Below are 20,558 nucleotides of genomic sequence, written 5' to 3'. Positions count from 1 at the left end.
GATCTTTGCTTTACAGCATATAGATCTCCGCAGATTGGCTCTCCAGCTGGTTTTTCCCCTGGAAGTATAATACCGGACGCTTTGTTCCTGAACTTGTTTGTGTTAGAATTGTCTGTTTTGTCAGCATTCATCAAACATAAATCACGCATATTCATGCATATTCATAAAACATTCAGATATTCATGTTGCATTTCTTGCCATATATCTTTTGTTTGTCGTGTCTCCTGCTATGGTGATATAGATCTCTTTACAGATCTCCCCAAGCAGATGTCGGGTGTTTAAAATCTCTCCATTTAGAGTCAACCCCATAAGCAGAAAATGTTTGTCTTTCCTTCTGCAGTTCCCCACTGAGATATACCCTCGTGGATGACGGTTTCTTCCGTTTCCTCCCAACACATATATTGGGATGGATTTTCCTATTTGAGTTACATCCTCATTAGGACGTGTCTTGATTCAGTCCGTCTTTTCGGATCATTCCCGAATTGGCTATTTGTCAAATGTCTTGTGCTTCCCAGTGGGTTGTTCCCCAGTGAAGTAGTTTTCGGGCCTCTACCCTCATACTGGTAGTTATAAGTCCTATTCTTCCTGGCTTTCTTAACAGAATTTGTGGTTATACACCTTTTATTCTCCAGCCAGAGTTTTGGTTTTCTACCCTCTTACCTAACAGCCGGTAGTTGTAAATCCTATTTTCCTGCTCTTCAGCAGTTTGTGGTTTGTTATAAACCCTATTTTGGTTTTCCCGTGCGGATTTGTGATTTATTCTATCCCCACGCGGAGTTTTTGGTCTTCTACCCCGTATCCGGTAGATGTAAACCCTAATTTTGTGGTTATCTTCATCTAGTTCTTGATGTTGATTTTCCTTTGCTTGGATAAGTTGCTCAGATCAGCACTCATATCCCTAGAAAGTCTTTTGTGGATAATTGCCGTATGCTAGCAATTTTATCCCCAGTGGGTCCTTTCACCGTTTGCTAGTGATTGTGTTCCCCGGATCATTGGTTGTATACCAATGCATCCCCAGCTAGTCCCTGTGGATAATTGCCGGATGCTTGCAAATTATCCTCAGCAGATCGCTTTTCATTTACCCTTTTGTTGGTAATGTATGTTGCTCCCTTTGATTGGTTATCATTATATACCTAGTTTGGTATCCCGATGCCTTTCTTTTCGGTTGATTTATCCTTTATTAACCCAGTAACCGGTTGTGGATAATCTTCCTTTTCGAGTATATTATTCACGGTCTGCCGGTAATGAATAATATGTCTCATGCACTCTTCAGTCGAAGCCTTTTGTGTTTCCCCAGTCGAGTAAGATTCGTTATTTCCCTTTGTGGAGTCGAATATTTTTGTTGTTGGATAATTGCCGGATGCTTGCAATTTATCCCTTTGAGTTGTCTTTCGTTTACCCGTATGCTTGGTATCGATTGTCTCTCTGTTTTGGATAGTCACCTATTATATACCCAGTAACCGGTATCTCTGGTGTCTTTTCCTTTCGAGTATATTATTCACGGTCTGCCGGTAATGAATAATATATCTCATGCGCTCTTTAGTTGGAATCCTGTGTCGATTTTCCCCAACTGAGCAAGATTCGTATTCTTTGTAGAATCGAATAGCCATCCTTTAACCAGTTTGTGTTTTGGATGATGAGTGTTTTGGAAGTGAAATCCAATTCACGTTTTCGGTAGATCACCTATTATATACCCAGTAACCGGTATCTCTGGTGTTTCTTACCATGCGAGTTTATTATCTACGTTCTGACGGTAATAGATAATATATCTCATGCGAGTATCTTATCCACGGTCTGCCGGTAATGGATATTGTATCTCATGCACTCTTTGGGTTTGTGTCCCCAGTTGAGTAAGATTCGTTTTCCCGTTGTGGATTCGAATGCCCATCCTGTAAGTCGATTTGCTTTTTCAAGCCCTCCTTTCGGATGATGAGTGTTTTGGAAGTGAAATCCAATTCACGTTTTCGGTAGATCACCTATTATATACCCAGTAACCGGTATCCCTGGTGTTTCTTGCCATGCGAGTATATTATTCACGGTCTGCCGGTAATGAATAATATGTCTCATGCGCTCTTTAGTTGGAATCCTTTGTTGATTTTCCCCAGCTGAGCAAGATTCGTATTCTCTGTAGAATCGAATAGCCATCCTTTAACCAGTTTGTGTTTTGGATGATGAGTGTTTTGGAACACACACCAATTCACGTTCTTTTTATCCATCCTTTAACCAGTTTGTGTTTTGGATGATGAGTGTTTTGGAACACACACCAATTCACGTTCTTTTTATCCATCCTTTAACCAGTTTGCGTTTTGGATGATGAGTGTTTTGGAACACACACCAATTCACGCTTTTTTGTCCATCCTTTAAACAAGTCTGCTGTTCTAGCTTTCTTTCGGGTGATGAGTGTTTTGGAACACACACCAATTCACGCTTTTTTGTCCATCCTTTAAACAAGTCTGCTGTTCTAGCTTTCTTTCGGATGATGAGTGTCTTGGAACACACACCAATTCACGCTTTTTTGTCCATCCTTTAAACAAGTCTGCTGTTCTAGCTTTCTTTCGGATGATGAGTGTCTTGGAACACACACCAATTCACGCTTTTTTGTCCATCCTTTAAACAAGTCTGCTGTTCTAGCTTTCTTTCGGGTGATGAGTGTTTTGGAACACACACCAATTCACGCTTTTTTGTCCATCCTTTAAACAAGTCTGCTGTTCTAGCTTTCTTTCGGATGATGAGTGTCTTGGAACACACACCAATTCACGCTTTTTTGTCCATCCTTTAAACAAGTCTGCTGTTCTAGCTTTCTTTCGGATGATGAGTGTCTTGGAACACACACCAATTCACGCTTTTTTGTCCATCCTTTAAACAAGTCTGCTGTTCTAGCTTTCTTTCGGATGATGAGTGTTTTGGAACACACACCAATTCACGTTTTTTTGTCCATCCTTTTAACAAGTCTGCTGTTCTAGCTTTCTTCAGGGTGATGAGTGTCTTGGAACACAAACCAATTCACGTCTTCGGATCTTATCCTATAAACAACCCAGTAACCGGTTCAGGATAATTTTCCTTTCGAGTATATTATTCACGGTCTGCCGGTAATGAATAATATGTCTCGTTCACTCTTGGGTCAATCCTTTGTTGCTTTCCCCTCAGAGTAAGATTCGTATTCTTTGTAGAATCGAATATCCATCCTATAAACAAGTTTGCTTTCGCTCTCTTCAGGATGATGAGTGTTTTGGAACACACACCAATTCACGTCTTTGGTCGGTCACCTGTTACATACCTACAACCCGGTATCCTTGGTGTTCCTTCCTGTTTTTTGTTACCCTTATACCTGGTGACATCTCATTTCTTTGTTGCTTCCTCAGTGAAGTTTTCTTGTTGCTTCTCCCCAGAAGTCAGTTTGTTGTCTCTCCAATGGATTTATTTTCCTTTGGAATTCTTTTCCCTAGTGTGAGTCCTTCACTCCCCAGTGAGTTCTCCAGTCTGTTTTCTTTTATTTCCTAATCAGAGTCGTGTTTTGTTCACGTTGTGTCAGTTTTATTATCCCCAATTAGAGTCTTGTTAGAGTCTCTGTTCCTGGTGAGTGTATTACTCCGATGGATCGTCTTTTCTTCTGTGTGAATCATATTCCCCACAGAATTTGTGTCTTTTGCATGCATACATTTGCATCATGAGGTCTCTTAGGGACCAAAATTTGTCTCATTACTGTTATTTAAGCCCATTCTACCGCGTCGAGATGAAGATTTCTAAACTTCACTTCTCCGGCTAGAATGACCTTAAATAGGGGCATCTGTAAGACCCCAATTTTGGGCCCTAAGATCCCTCATGGCCCATATCATATCATATCATGGCCTCGAGGATCATTGCATGCCCTAGCTTCCCTCCTAGTGGGTAGTTTGCCTTGTGGGTTGATTCTTGATCACCAAGCATACTTTGCATTTGTATATTTTTGCTTTTCATATGTTTACTAACCAAAAAGTACAAAAATATTGTCAGTTTAACCTTGTTACTTGCAGCTGAAGCAATCATCAGCCAATTAGGTCAAAGACAGTCAACAGTCAGTCAAAGCAGTGGATGGTGGCCATTCTTGCAGAATTTGGGCACCATGATCAATAATCAAGAGTTCATATGACTTGGGACATCATTTGAAGTCAAGGTCTCAAGGAATTAGGGTTTGGAATTCATCAGAAATGCTTCAGTCATCCAAAACCCTAGAAAAGTCAAACTTGGTCAACTGTGGATTTAATCAATGATTTGATGGATGGAATTGATTTGAAGGAGCTCATTCATGTCCATACAAGCCTCATGTATCATGCCAAACCTCATCATGGAAGAAAATCAAGTAAAATCAGAAATTTCCAAAATTAGAAAGTGGACCTGTAATTTTAACTGCCAAAAATGGAAACTTCTTGATCCTCAACTTGCATCATGATACAAGCTTCAAATGAATTTTTGCCCAACATGAAAGTTGAAGATCTTGTTCTCCCATTTTCAAAAAGTCCAAGAACTCTCAAATCCCATGTGTGGTTGTCAAGATATGATCAATTCAATTTCAAAATTTTGTGAACTTCAACAAGCCATATCTCACGAACCATAAGGCCAAATTTGGTGGGGTTTTTTCCTACAAACCACATTTCTTCTCCTCTTTCCAAAAATATAAATTTCATGAACCAAAACCTTGCCAATCAAAATGGCATTTTTTGGACTTGTTTCATTTAAATTCAAGTTTGACTCAAGTTTGACTTTTTGATTTAAACGTTTTTGACACAATTGGCCATTTGGGACTTGTTCTAAATGATGTTTTCAACATGTTCCAAGCCTAAATTTGTGCTCATGCTGCTATTATACCTCTCCCATGTGCATATTTTGGAAATTAGCAAATAGTGCATTTTTTTGTTCATTCAAGTGAAACAAGTTAGCCACTCCATCAGCAAACTTAAAACAGCAAATGCAATGGTCATTGGCAGCCTGTTTTGAAGCCCAACTCGGGCAGTCCTCACACCTCCACTTCCATATGTGCAAATTAGCAAATTTTGCATTTAGCTTCATTTAAACTAACCAAGATTAGCATGTCATAAACCAAGGCTAAACAGACTATATAAGTTCATTTTCTGACATTTCAGAACCCTAGATACAGCCTCCACACGACAGAAATACCCTCATTCTCTCATCTTTGCATCTTGCTCATCTTGCATTTTTCTGCAAAAGCATTCGAAAACCCTTGAGCACCCTTGGTTGTTCCATGATCTAGACAACATTTGGAAGCTTGTTCAAACATCATTCATCACCTGTATTGCAGCACCAAGTTCTGTTTTCTTCAAGGACCTGAAATGGCAAATCAAGATTTAAAGGATTCTAAGCATCACTGAGCTGGTTTTCTTCAAGCATTCAACATCTCCAAACATTGTGGACATCTGTTTGTGCCTGTATCACTCAAACAACCACTGCATCTCACTTTTCTTCAAAATCAAGTAAGTGCTCGATTCTCATTTTTCTCCAAATTGTGCCATGCTTTAGATAGTCCATGCTTTGCTGAGTTCACTGCAACTTGAATCACATGAATTGGTGAACCATGCTGTGAGAAATTGGAATTTTCATTTTCATGCACAAATATTGTTTTCCATCGATTTGGTCTGTTTAGGATGAGCTAATGAAAATGAATCTTATATTTGGGTTGTATGTGGTCTGATGATGCTATTGATGTGCTTGCCATGGATTTCTGGGCATTTCGATTTTTCATGATTGAATGGTAGTGATGAACAGATGCTGTTGCTTTTAAAACCCTAGCTAGTTCCAAGATTTTTTTTCCATCGTGTTTAGTTCATTGTGGCATGATGTTGCATGATTATTATTGGCCATAATGCTGGTAAAGACTATGTTTGATTATTGCTCATGATTGATGTTTGAACATGATGAAGATGTTGCCCTGCTGTTTGTTAAAACTCTAACAGTTTTGCCCAGAATTCATTCAACTTTATGCAACGTGAGTGGTTTGTTGTTCTATGTTGTTTTGCATATCAATGCCATGTTGTTTGAATGCTGCTGTTTTGAAATCCATTTTCCATGATGATTACATGAAAGTGTGGCTGCTGTTAAAACCCTAAGCTTTCTTAAACCCTAACCACATTTTTCCAAAAAACATGAATGCTATTGGCTGCTGTTGCTCATTGTACTGTTCCATTGGCCATCAGCCAATTAAAACATTTCGCCTGCTTGCCTTAAACTCTGCGTTTTGATTAGTGATAGGCATATTTACAAGAATGCCACGCGGTCAACCATGTTTGACCATTCATCCATGTTCTTTGTTCATTTTTGTTCCCAATTGTTCATCATCTTCCACAATTCATATTTCACTCAATTTAACTCCAAAAATCATGGGATTTTTTGCATCATGTTCACAAGAATGTCTATTATTTAATCATGATTTTTGATGAATTTTTGGTTGGCTGGATTTTAAATGGTATTAAGTTTCTTAACATGTATGCATATTTGACACCTTTTGCCAATTCCATTGTGAAATGATCATGATGCATCCAATGGTTCTGAAATTTTTTTGTGGTGAAACTAGACTCATTCATCTTTGTTTTGATGTAGAGTTTGTGCATTTATCATTTGTGGTTTGCTAGATATGAATTTTTGAAGTAGGGTGTGACAATTTGTGTCACACCAATGATGTTCATATTCATGATTTTTGTTCACATGCTTCCTGGCTTCCAAATAATGTGAAATTTTGCATGAGCCATCTCTTATATGTCTAGTTGATGTGTGATTTTTCCTGGAATTAATTGTGCAATTTCCAATTTGTTTGAAAATTTTCTTCCCTGCCTAGTCAATTGTTGACTTTATGTGATACATGTTGCCAAATCCTTTGTGAAATTCTCATATCTTATTGTATGATCATGAAATTTCATATGTGCATACTAGACATCTTGAGCTTTGCATTGGTGTTAATCCCATCCATTTCTCATCTGTTTTCATTTTGTTATGATTTTTTGAAGATGACACATGTTTTGTTGACTTCTTGGTGCATACTTGAAAATGTGTTGACTTCCTGATTTTAATTGACTATCTTCCCATGATCCAATTGAGCTGAAATTTCATATGCATGCTATGTTATGGATTGTGATTGAGTATGATTTATTTCATAATTTTTGGAATTGATTATGTTTGCTTTTGAGCTTGGTCTTGCTGTTGACCTTTTGTATGCCTCCTTTTGCCATGTTTTGACTTCTTTGGTCTATAAAATGATGTTGATGCCTGATATGAGCTTGAAACCAATTGTGCTTGCTTCTTAAATGTTTGAACTTGAATTGGGTTGACTTTTCTTTGCTGTTTTGACCTTTTCTTTCATCTTTGACCCTAGGCTAGTCCTAGTGGTCTTTTGAGCTTACAATTGAGTTAATGTTTCAGGTTAAGCACCAATGCCTCAAAGATCATTCAAATTTGATTGAGTTGGATTATATATATCATGTGCTAACCCTTGTTTTGTAGGTGTGACTCATATAGTTGAGTCTTGTGCTTTGCACATTGGTCCCTTTGTGGCTGACTGTTGTTTATCCATTCCTTTTGTTTTAAACTGTTGAACTGTTTACTAATTGGTTTGACTTTTTCAGGTACTTTAGTTGCTTAAGTTCTTTGAACTTGCTTTGCTTTGCTATTTAGCAATTTGATTTTGAGGTATAATTACTTCTTCTTCATGTAGTCTGGAGACCCGGTCTGTTATTTGACCGGGCAAACTGTCTGAAGTCCTCCTTAAGAGGCAATGCTTGTGTGTGTTTATATTTGTCCCAAGCAGGAAAAGTCCTTCAAGTAAGGCAATTGGTAGATCAAAGGGATAAGCAACCTATCCCCTACTATTCAGTGAGTCTTCTCCTTGCTCCCATTACATGGTTGTAGCATTGAGATCCTAACCCAAGATCAATCGAGTCAATAATATGTGGAAAGAGCTCCATCCTTCTGAGCTCCCACACTTTCTAATGCTCTCCCTGATCAGGGATAAGAGCAATGAGGCACACCCCTCATCTCCTTTCATCTGCTTCACCTTAGCCCCTCAATGGCAAGGTTAAGAGCGACATTTACCTATTACAGTGGACTTTCATAGTCAAACCCTCTTGTGTGAGCCCCCCTTTGTTTGGCTATAGAGTGTGCTGTTTGATATTCATTGATTGATTGATTGCTTCATATGCATATCTGCTTGTATGCTCCATGCATTTATCATCATCATTAATTGCTCATTAATGCACAATCATTTCATTTGTCTTTGTGATATTGTCATTTGTTGTTTACCCATGGATGACAATTGTAAGTCCATCTCTTTGGCCATTGCTCCTAGGATATGGAAGTGAGTATAAGACCATCACCTTGGCCACTCATCTTATCTTTGCTTGATGCATTTGATTGTATGTGAGGTTGCAATTGTAAGTCCCTGTAAGTTGGCATTTGCTTTCCTATGATCACATGTTGCTTTGTTTGTTTGTATGTGAGGATACAACTGTAAGTCCCTGCAAGCTGGCATTTGTATTCCTAGGACCATACTGTGGAGGTTAGAGTAAGCCCAGACAGATTGGCATCTGACTTCCATGTTTTGTTTTTCTTTGTTTATGTGAGGTTGCAACTGTAAGTCCCTGCTAGTTGGCATTTGCTTTCCTATGATCATAGGTTGGATATTGGTATAAGTCCAGACAGATTGGCATCCGGTATCCAAGTTTCTTTTTGGAGATTAGTATAAGACCATTGAGTGGCATCTGATATCCATTTTTATTTTAGGAGACTGGTGTAAATCCATCTATTGGTATCCGGTATCCGCCTTTTATTTCTTTGTTTGAGGAGATTAGTGTAAGACCATTGAGTGGCATCTGATATCCAGTTTTATTTTAGGAGATTGGTATAAGCCCAGTGATTGGCATCCGATATCCGCTTTTGCTGACTTTCTTGTTTGTTTGTTATTATCCATTGCTTATTCCAAAGGACACACTTGAATCATCTCCTATATGATTTCAAGAAGTGAACCTTCTAAGAAGTTTTACAATCCATCCATCCATTCATCCTCATTGTGTCCTAAACCTTTTCACACTTTGATTTCAAACTTGACATAGATATTGTGCAAACATCTTCATGTTTTCAAACTAAAAACCTGGACTCAAGTCCTTGACTTTTTTTCAAACTCCATTTCATAATACTTCTTCAAATCAATCTTAATCATACTTTGACTTCATTTTCATAATCACAAACAATTAATTTCACCCATTCACTTGTTTTGGCTTTGTCCATTGTTAATCTTTTCATGCATTAGCCATAGGTTTCAATTATCATTGTGGTTGATGTAAATCTTGCCTATCCTTAGTGAGTTGACAGTAAGACTTCCGTACTGAAAACAGGGCTAATCCCTCTAGTACGTCGAAGCTATCCTCGCATCGTGGATGTTGGTTTTGGTCGAGTGTTCTCCCATTGATAATGAAAAGCCTCAGTGCTATTGTTTAAAATTGAATCCACCAACTTTTGGAAATCTTTTAGCCGAACTACGGCGTTTTGATCCTTACCTTTGATGGAAGGTACGTAGGCAGCGGGTTCATCCGTTCAAACCCAATAACATAAAATAACTAACTTGTATATTCTTTTCTCATCATCCCAATCATGTTTGCACAATACATATGTCATAACAAATAACAATATTATACAACAAGTGTGAAAAGGGCTCCCTAGGAGTACCTAGGACGTGATGGGTGCCTAACACCTTCCCATTGCGTAATTTACCCCTTACCCAGACTCTCTGATCTTTTTATTAGTTTTCTACGTGTAAAACTTCTTAGGCTTTTGTTCGCTTTTTAGCCAATCCTTTGGATAAATAAAAGTGCGGTGGCGACTCGAAATTTCAATGTATCTCTTAGCTTATGATTTAATCGATAGATCATATAGCGACGAATACACCGCTACACGGGCGATTCACCAGAAGTGGTAGACTATTCTCACCACCGGTTACCCAACCTGATAGTGCTGATGCCGCGGCGAAGGCCAAAGGCAAGCAAGTTGTGAATGAGGGTACCTCTGCACCACAGGCTGGCTCTGAGCCTGATTTTGCGAAGGATGTGGACGAACTTTTGAGAATTATAAAGAAAAGCGATTACAAGGTAGTCGATCAGTTGATTCAGACGCCATCCAAGATATCTATTCTCTCACTCCTACTGTGTTCGGAGGCACACATGGAGGCACTCCTGAAGGTCCTTAATGCTGCATATGTGCCTCAGGAGATCTCAGTGAACCAACTAGAAGGGATCGTTGCAAATGTTCATACAAGCAACGGGTTGGGTTTTACTGATTCTGACTTGACGCCAGCTGGACGCGATCATAACAAGGCTTTGCACATCTCGATGGAGTGTAAAGACACTGTGTTATCCCATGTTCTGGTGGATACAGGTTCCTCTCTCAATGTGCTACCCAAGAGAGCCCTATCAAGGTTAGATGTAGAAGGTTTGATCTTGAAGCCTTCCGATCTTGTGGTAAGAGCCTTCGATGGTTCTAAGAGGTCAGTGATCGGAGAGGTAGAATTGCCAATTCAGATTGGATCACAAACCTTTAACACCGTATTCTATGTGATGGATATCAGTCCTTTGTATAACTGCTTGTTGGGTCGTCCTTGGATCCACAATGTTGGGGAAGTCTCCTCGACCTTGCATCAGAAGATCAAATTCCCGGTCAACGGAAGAATTATCACTGTCTGTGGTGAGGAGGATATTCTGGTCAATAACCTGTCTACATTCAAGTATGTAGAGGTAGAAGGTGAGATTCATGAGACCTTGTGTCAGGCCTTTGAGGCAGTTCAAGTCAAGGATGCAGCTCCAGTGGAAGAGGTTGAAACAGGTGCCTCTTTGTCGTCCTTCAAGCAGGCACAAGCCTTGGTAAATTCAAGTGTTGCTCCCGGTTGGGGATGTCTGGTGGATTTACCTGTAAAGGAAGACAAGTTTGGGATTGGGTATCAGCCGGCATTGACTTCTACAACTTCAACGCCTTAGACTCGTCAGGGGCCGATTACTTTCTCCAGTGCCGGCATCATTCAGTACGGGCAGGTCTCTGCAATCAGCAAAGAAGATGGGGATAGTGATTGCGACATTGACAATTGGGTGCGTCCAAGGGTCCCGGGTGAAGTTCTCCGCAATTGGTCTTCTGAAGAGATTATCCAAGTCACTCTTCTTAAAGAGTAATTTTCTTTGTTTATTCATGCATATCCAAGTCTTACGTTCCGCCCAGGGCGTGATGACTCATTGTAGGGCTCATCTATGTGGATACCTGCATTTTTTATCATAAATAAAGGACGTCTTTTTGCATTCAAATATTTTGTTCACTGTCTTTCTATTTTTGCAGTTTTCAAAAATCAAAAATAAAAAAAAATACATTTGGCAATGTTTTGTTTAGTTTTCACTCATTGTTCACACTCATAAGCACATACCATCACTCATGCAGATGCACGTCACCGGATCCTATTGATAACAGTTCTGCTATGGCTCGCTTCGACTTTGAAAATCCAATCTTTCAAGTTGAAGAAGAGGGTGATGAAGACTGTGAACTCCCTGAAGAACTTGCCAGGTTATTAAAACAGGAGGAAAGGGTCATTCAACCGCATCAAGAGTCTGTTGAAGTGATTAATCTCGGCACCGAGGACGTCAAGAGAGAGATCAAGATAGGGGTTGCTTTGGAAGATAATATGAAGAAGGGGCTGATTGAATTGCTGCAAGAGTATGTTGACATCTTCGCTTGGTCGTATCAGAACATGCCAGGGCTTGACGCAAACATTGTGGTACAACTTTGCCTCTCAAAGAGGATTGTCCTCCGGTCAAGCAGAAGCTCAGAAGAACAAGACCAGAGATGGCTGTCAAGATAAAGGAAGAAGTGCAAAGACAGTTGGAGGCAGGGTTCCTAGCAGTTACAAATTATCCGTCATGGGTTGCAAATATCGTTCCAGTAACTAAGAAGGATGGAAAGGTACGGATGTGTGTCAACTACCGGGATCTGAACAACGCTACTCCTAAAGATGATTTCCCATTACCTCACATCGATGTTTTGGTGGATAACACGGCTCAGTTCTCGGTATTCTCCTTCATGGATGGATTTTCTGGCTATAATCAAATTAAGATGGCACTAGAAGACATGGAGAAGACAACTTTCATAACCCCATGGGGCACCTTCTGCTACAAGGTGATGCCGTTTGGTCTGAAAAATGCTGGGGCAACATATCAACGAGCTATGGTAACTCTTTTCCATGATATGATTCATCATGAAATTGAGGTTTATGTTGATAATATGATTGCCAAATCTCAGACGGAAGAAGAACATCTGGTGAATTTGTAGAAACGGTTTGAGCGTTCGAGGAAATTCAAGCTGAGGCTTAATCCGAACAAGTGTACTTTCGGGGTGAGATCTGGAAAACTGCTGGGTTTTATTGTTAGTGAAAAAGGGATTGAGGTGGATCCGGCCAAAGTGAAAGCGATACAAGAAATGCCTGAGCCAAGAACATAAAAACAAGTTTGTGGTTTCTTAGGGAGGTTGAACTACATTGCAAGGTTCATCTCTCACCTAACAGCCACGTGTGAGCCAATATTCAAATTGTTGAGAAAAGATCAGGCTATCAGGTGGAATGATGATTGCCAAAGGGCTTTCGAAAAAATAAAAGAGTATTCGCAGAATCCTCCTATCCTTATGCCTCCAGTCCAAGGGAGACCGCTGATTATGTATTTGATAGTACTCGATAATTCCATGGGTTGTATTCTCGGTCAACACGACGAGACAGGTAGGAAAGAGCATGCCATCTACTACCTGAGTAAAAAATTCACAGATTGCGAGTCGAGATACTCAATGCTTGAAAAGACATGTTGTGCACTTGCATGGGCTGCTAAGCGATTGAGACAATACATGCTGACTCACACGACCTGACTGATCTCCAAAATAGATCCAGTCAAGTATATATTTGAGAAGCCAACTCTCACCGGAAGGGTTGCTCGTTGGCAAATGGTACTGACAGAGTACGACATCCAGTATACATTCTAGAAAGCCACCAAAGGGAGTATTCTGTCAGACTATCTTGCTCAGCAGCCGATTGATGATTATGAGCCGATGAAGTTTGATTTTCCGGATGAAGACATCATGTTCCTCAAGATTAAAGACTATGAAGAGCCAGTTGTTGAGGAGGGACCTGATCCAGATGAAAAGTGGACTTTAATGTTTGATGGGGCTGTCAATGCCAAAGGAAGTGGAATTGGTGTTGTCATTACCACTCCGAAAGGTGCCCACATGCCTTTCACCGCTCGTCTTACTTTTGAGTTCACCAACAATGAAGCTGAGTATGAAGCTTGTATCTTGGGTATTGAGCAAGCCATTGATTTGAGAATCAAGACTCTGGACATCTTCGGAGATTCAACTCTAGTGATCAATCAAGTGAATGGTGATTGGAATACTCTCCAACCTAATCTGGTCCCCTACAGAGATTACACGAGAAGACTGTTGACTTTCTTCACAACAGTAAGGCTGTATCATATACCTCGTGATGAGAACCAGATGGCAGATGCTCTTGCTACTCTATCCTCCATGATCAAGGTGATTCGGTGGAACTATGCTTCTAGGATCGATGTTATGCGCCTTGATAGGGCCGCATATGTGTTTGCTGTTGAATTGGTAGTTGATGACAAGCCCTGGTATCACGATATCAAGTGCTTTCTGAAGAATCAAGAGTACCCTGCAGGGGCATCCAATAATGATAGAAAGACTTTGAGAAGGTTGGCAGGCAGTTTCTTCTTGAACAAAGACGACGTGCTGTATAAGAGGAACTTCGACATGGTTTTGCTCAGATGCGTGGATAGACACGAAGCGGACATGTTAATGCAGGAAGTTCTTGAAGGCTCCTTCGGTACTCATGCCGGCGGACATGCAATGGCTAAGAGATTGTTGAGAGCAGGTTATTACTGGATGACCATGGAATCTGATTGTTTCAAATATGCTCGGAAGTGTCATAAATGCCAGATTTATGCTGATAAGGTGCATGTGCCGCCAAATCCTCTGAATGTGATGTCTTCGCCGTGACCATTTTCTATGTGGGGCATTGATATAATTGGAAAGATTGAGCCGACTGCTTCCAATGGGCATCGTTTCATCCTTGTTGCCATCAACTATTTCACCAAGTGGGTCGAAGCAGCGTCATTTGTGAAGGTCACCAGACATGTGGTTGCCTGATTCATCAAGAAAGAAATCATTTGTTGTTATGGGATTCCCGAAAGAATCATTACTGATAATGGTTCTAATCTCAATAACAAAATGATGAAAGAGTTATGCAAGAACTTCAACATTCAACATCACAATTCTTCCCCTTGTCGTCCTAAGATGAACGGTGATGTTGAGGCAGCAAATAAGAACATAAAGAAGATTGTGCAGAAGATGGTCGTTACGTACAGAGATTGGCATGAGATGCTACCCTTTGCCTTGCATGGGTACTGTACTTCAGTACGCACATCGACCGGGGCAACCCCTTACTCCTTTGTGTATGGTATGGAAGCAGTCCTACCTGTTGAAGTGGAGACTCCTTCTCTAAGAGTCCTGCTGGATGTCAAGTTAGGCGAAGCTGAATGGGTTCGGACAAGGTTCAATGAGTTGAGTCTTATCGAAGAGAAGCGAATGGAAGCCATTTGTCATGGGAAGTTGTATCAAAGTCGGATGAAGAGAGCCTTTGATCAAAAAGTGCGTCCTCGATGCTTCCAAGTCGGAGATTTAGTGTTGAAAAGGATCCTTCCTCCTCAGACAGATCACAGGGGCAAGTGGACTCCTAACTATGATGGACCATATATTGTCACCAAGATTTTTGATGGTGGAGCCTTAATTCTTGCAACTATGGATGGTGAAGACTTCACTTCCCCGGTGCACTCTGACGCAGTTAAAAAATACTTCGCATAAAATAGACCCGCTGGACGATAAAAAGAATAGTCCAGGCAAAAAAATGGGCATCCCGACGAACCAAGAAAATGAAAAAGGTTCGGGCAAAAGTTAGGGATTAAAAAATGAAAAGATTGTACACCCGGTAAGTTGAAAACCTGAAAGGGCAACTTAGGCAAAAATGGGTATCCCGGTGGATTGAAAACCCGAAAGGGCGATCCAGGCAAAAGTTAGGGATTAAGCGAATGACTGCGTTCTGAGTAGTTCTGAATATCATCTTGTGTCGATAACCGGAAACTTCCGAAGGATAGGAAACAATCCAATCACCTATTTAGAAAGTTGATCATCTGGAGGATCTTGAAGACGAGCGAATCATAGCAGAATTGGAACCCGATAGAAATCCATTTCACATTGCCATTAGAGTAATTTTTGTTTTTATCTGTTGTGCAGTTACCTCTTTCCAGGGATTGCTTCCTGATGTAAATACCTATTCAGAGGCCACTCAATCAATAAAATCATGTTATTCAGTACATCTTTGTGTTCATTTTCATTTTACTGTTTTGTTTGCAAAAATGACATCCGAATTTTTGATAAACATTGCATCATGAAACATAAGAGCTTTACAGGTACGTGCTTAATAAACATTGAAAATTGCTGTAAATTTTAAGTGCTTTGGATCGTCTATTCAGAACAGGTACACTCGGGGCATTTCCTTAAGGTCCCCATCAAATGATCGCGGATGTTTTTCCTCAACAGTTGGAATTTGGTATCTTATCCCTGCAGAGGTGGTCCAAGCGTTGGATTCTTCAATCCCCAGCAGGCTCTCACTGATGTACTTCCCCAAGCATTTATTTCAGATTATACATTCACCAGTAGAGTCGATAGTGTCTGACTGTATACCCCCAGCGGAGTTGACAGTGTCTGACTGTATATCCCCAGCGGAGTTGACAATGTCACACTGTATCTTCCCAGCAGAAGTGGCTGCTCCTCAGAGTTCGATGCCATATCGATGATCTCGACGGTAGACCCATGGTCTCTTTCCTTGAAGCAGAATCTCAGTACCGTATCGGTGTTTGCTTCCCCTGCTGAGTCGTCTCTCTCGCAGATTATGGTTGCCAGAACCACTGTCGCTTTCCTCCGCAACAAGTTTTCAGTGTCATTCTCTCCCCAGTCAGAGCCTCGGTATTTTGCTATTTGCCAGAACACCGTGTGGCGGGTTATTTCCCCACAGAGTTCTTTGTGATGTGCATCTCCAACAGCCTTGCCAGGGTCCAGAAGATGGTGATCATTTCCCCAGCAGGATTCCTTGCCTCAGCTTGGCGCTCTCTCTAATCAAGCATTTCGCATCCCTGCATGTAGAATCATATTGCATTGCATCCTCCCAAATTGCGTAGCATTTCCATTTTCATGGAGCATTACGCCATTGAAAAATTCAAACATACGCATGTAAATCATAAGGCATTCTCGGTATCCCAAGTGATAAGCCAGAAGTTGTTTCCAGTACTCAGACTGAAGATTGTTCATGACTTATCTTTATTATTCCCAGCAGGGGTTGTTGGCCCACGCGCCGCCTCAATTATTATTTTCCCTATTTCTGCCGATGCTGACAAGCATGAAAGTTTCCGGTATTCATACCGAAGTGGCATTCAGGCCAGTTTTCCGATGTTCAGATCGAAGAATTTTCCGACATTCAGGTCAATGCAACTTGTGGCATTCAGGTCAGTTTTCCGGTATTCAGACCGAAGTGGCATTCAGGCCAGTTTCCCGGTGTTCAGACCGATGTTTGATAATCTAATATCTTCCGATGTTCAGATCGAAGAAGTTTCCGACATTCAGGTCGATGCAACTTGTGGCATCCAGGCCAGTTTTCCGGTATTCAGACCGAAGTGGCACTCAGGCCAGTTTCCCGGTGTTCAGACCGATGTTTGATAATCTAATATCTTCTGATGTTCAGATCGAAGAAGTTTCTGACATTCAGGTCGATGCAACTTGTGGAATTCAGGCCAGTTTTCTGGTATTCAGACCGAAGTGGCATTCAGACCAATTTCTCGGTGTTCAGACCGATGTTTGATAATCAAGTATCGTCCGATGCTCAGATCGAAGTCATTCCCAGTATTCAGACTGATGAGCGGCATTCAGGCCATGGTTATTTCTGTGTTACCATTTATTTTGGTATTCAGGATAACATTCCTTGTTTCGGTGTTCAGACCGACTCCCACCATACCAGACGGATTCTTTTTCAAGACCACCTCTTGGCCGATTCTGACAGGCATTGTTACTTCATTTTTTCACTTCAGTGTAAATTTTCGGGCTTTTATCGTATTCAATCACTTGATACCTCGAAAGTGCGAAAGCCATTGCTATCTTCCTTTTGGGTTTCCAGTTGATTGAATAGGGGCAGCTGTAATACCCCAAAATTTACCCTTCATTTTTCTTGGAAGCATGGGATTATGTTTTACACTTCATTAGCATCATATTAGGTCATACTACATTAGTGACACGGAGATCAGGTTTTGATCGATCACTCCTTAACAGAAGGAGCCCACACAAAGCAAGATTGAGAATTGGACTTCATTTTCTAAGTATACAAGTCTCAAGGGTCTCAGGGGGGTCCAAGTATGGTCCTCAGTTCATCAGTGAAGGATTCAAAGCTATCAGAGGGTTCATCTGGATTTAATCAGAAATTAGGGTTTCATGGCTACCTGCAACAGGAAATGTTTGGTTGGAAGTAAATGAGCTCATCCATGTCATGATTAGAGAGGCATCTTGGCCTAGGAAGATTCACAATTATCTTAGAAAGATCCATTGGCAATCAGTGCAATCAGTTCCTGATCATTTTGCCCTAAAACTAGAGTTTGGCATAAAATCAGTTTACTTCTGATTCTTTGGGTGGAGCTCTTTTCCATGGCCCTCCATATGTCCACAAGGGTCTACATACAAAAAGTCAGCTCTTTATTTGAGCTAGAAGTGCTTTAATTGATCAATGGAATCGGGAATCAGACAGTTTGGGAAAAGTCAACTGTGGGGCCAGAAAAGTCAACTCCTGACATTTTGAGAGTGGAATCTCAAAATCCATGCCTAGGGGATCCTACATGTGAAATTTGATCAAGGTTGGATCACGGATTCATCATTTAATCAGGAATTGGAAAAGTTACTTAATTTGGAAATGGTTGACTTTCCATTTAGGGCAAGTTTTCATGATCGTTGCACTCACTTTAAGCCCATTTTGCATCAAGATAAAAGCTCCATTTTAAAATTTCTCCAACATGAAAGTTGTTCCTCTTGTTCCAAGCTTTCTAGAGATATAAAGTTTTCTCCATTTGGATTAGAATTGAGAAAGTTATACTTAGTCAAAGTGAGACATTTTTTTAGGACACTTAGAAAAATTTCTAAGTCCAAAATCTTCAAAATTTGTCAAGACTTCTTGGCCAGTTTTCTTGCACTTCAAGGTATTATTTGAAAATACTTTCTTCATAACAATTGTACCTTGCCATGTCCTCTTTCACATCCTTTTGGAATCATCTCATTTGGATCCATGGTTTGAGAGATACATTCATTTAAAGTAGGCACATGACTTGATTTTCTAGGCAGATTTTGGGCCTTGCTGGCCCAATCAGATTTTCTAAGCATGCTGCACAAACCAGTCACGTTTTTTTTACCTCTTTTGGCCATGCATTGGACATTCATTCACTTAAGTATGGCCCAAAATAACAACATTTTACACCTCACTTCACACTTTTATTCTTATGGATAAATCACTTATTAAAAAGCCCATGAGAACACCTAATCCACCCTATTTAAGAAGCTGAAACCCTAACCCTAAAGGAGCATTGGAATTTCGTGGCAAGGAGGCAAAGCTTCATCACATATCAGATTTCATTCCACTTCTATTTTCCATTAGGTAATCATCTCTTTCATGGCCATGTTTTGATATATCTACGCTTGCTTACCATGTTCATCACCATTAATCCTTCCATTTTCATATTTCTTTTTCTTATTTAAACTATTTTCTCCGTCCATAAAATTACCCAAAAAAAATTTTTCGCTTTTCTTAACGTTTTATTTAATTTTATATAATTTTTATTTTCGTATTTTTTTAATATTAATATCTTATTTTAATTATTTATTCTAAATGGTCCATTTTAACACACTTTTTTTTATTGATTTTATTTTTATGACTTAAAATTATTGTTACCATTTGATTTTTGGGATGAAAGTTGACCACTATCTCATGGTTAACCTGACCTTTTCTTGGAATTTTATTTCACATTTTCAATTTATCTTGGATTTATTTTTGACCTAGTTTGGTTGGTTGACTTTTAATTTGACTTCTGTTTTATTTTAATTAATTCGCATACCAATTTTCATTATTTCTAAAATATTTTTGGGGGATGATGATGTCCTGACCCCACCTTATTTAGTTTAATTTTTCATAATTTTCTTGATTAATTTACTATTTATTCTTGATTTATTTCTAACCTAGTCTTATTAATTGACTTTCGGTTTGACCTATGTTTTGTTTTAATTAATTCACGTGCCAATTTTCATTATTTTTAAAATCTTTTTGGGGGATGATGATGTCTTGACCCCAAATTATTTAGTTTAATTTTTCATAATTTTCTTGATTAATTTGCTATTTATTTGTTATTTTTTAAGTTGACTTGAATTTTCAGTTGACTTCTTTATGATCGATGTTTGACTTAGGGATTGCTTATGGAAATTGAAGAGATCTTTTGATCCTTCCTCGCTCATCTCATATGCCATGTATTAGAGGCCTTTTACCTTGATTTTATTTGGTCCTTACCTTATATCCTGATTAAATTATTCAGTGGACCCTTCGTGTGCATAATTTCATCTGTTTAATTCATTTGTTATCTTTTATACTTGTTTCTCTCATTCATGCTTTCTATTGCTTGATTATTTAACAAGTTCATACTCCCATGCATTGTTTAAATGCTCCATTATTTGATTCTTTGGTTTGATTATATATTGTTTATTTATCCGATCTGATTGATAATTGTTGCCTACTTGTATGATGTATGAGGCATATATTCTTATTGTTTGTTTGCCATGAACAATCCCCATTCATAACAAATGTACCCCTCTCCCATAAAGTGTATAATATTTATTTCTTTATTTCTTTAGTCACCTGTTAATACAAGAATTAAAATGAACATCCGATAACCATTTCAAAATAAGATCAAAAGCTCGATCCAACGTCGAGTAATCATTTTCAAAACTTAACAGAACCAGCACACATTCATCCATCCTCTTGTAAGTAAATTGCCTCAGGCATCGCCATCTACCTGTAAGTCGATTTCCTCCAGCATCGTCATTTACCCTTATCCATAATTCCTCTCCGCACTCCATCCGTCGACTCTTGTTCCGTTTAGGTAGCACCCATTAGGTAGAACCCTTTGTTTGATAACATAGGTAGAATTCCCCTATTCTTTGCATGCTAACATTAGGTAGATGTTCCCCTTTGTAAATCCTAACACATAGGTCCATATTGCATGACAACTCTAGAGCAGAGCTTCCCCACTTTTAAACCTTTCGTGCGTCTCCGATCTTGTGGCATGTCAATCCGTTCTATTGCAAAGAGGTAATTGCCTAAGACTCGATCCAGCGAGCTGCGACACCTACTGCTAGGA

This window comes from Lathyrus oleraceus, chromosome 7 (genome assembly GCF_024323335.1).
Source record: "Lathyrus oleraceus cultivar Zhongwan6 chromosome 7, CAAS_Psat_ZW6_1.0, whole genome shotgun sequence".
Lineage (NCBI taxonomy): Eukaryota > Viridiplantae > Streptophyta > Magnoliopsida > Fabales > Fabaceae > Lathyrus > Lathyrus oleraceus.
Note: the sequence above shows the minus strand (reverse complement) of the source record.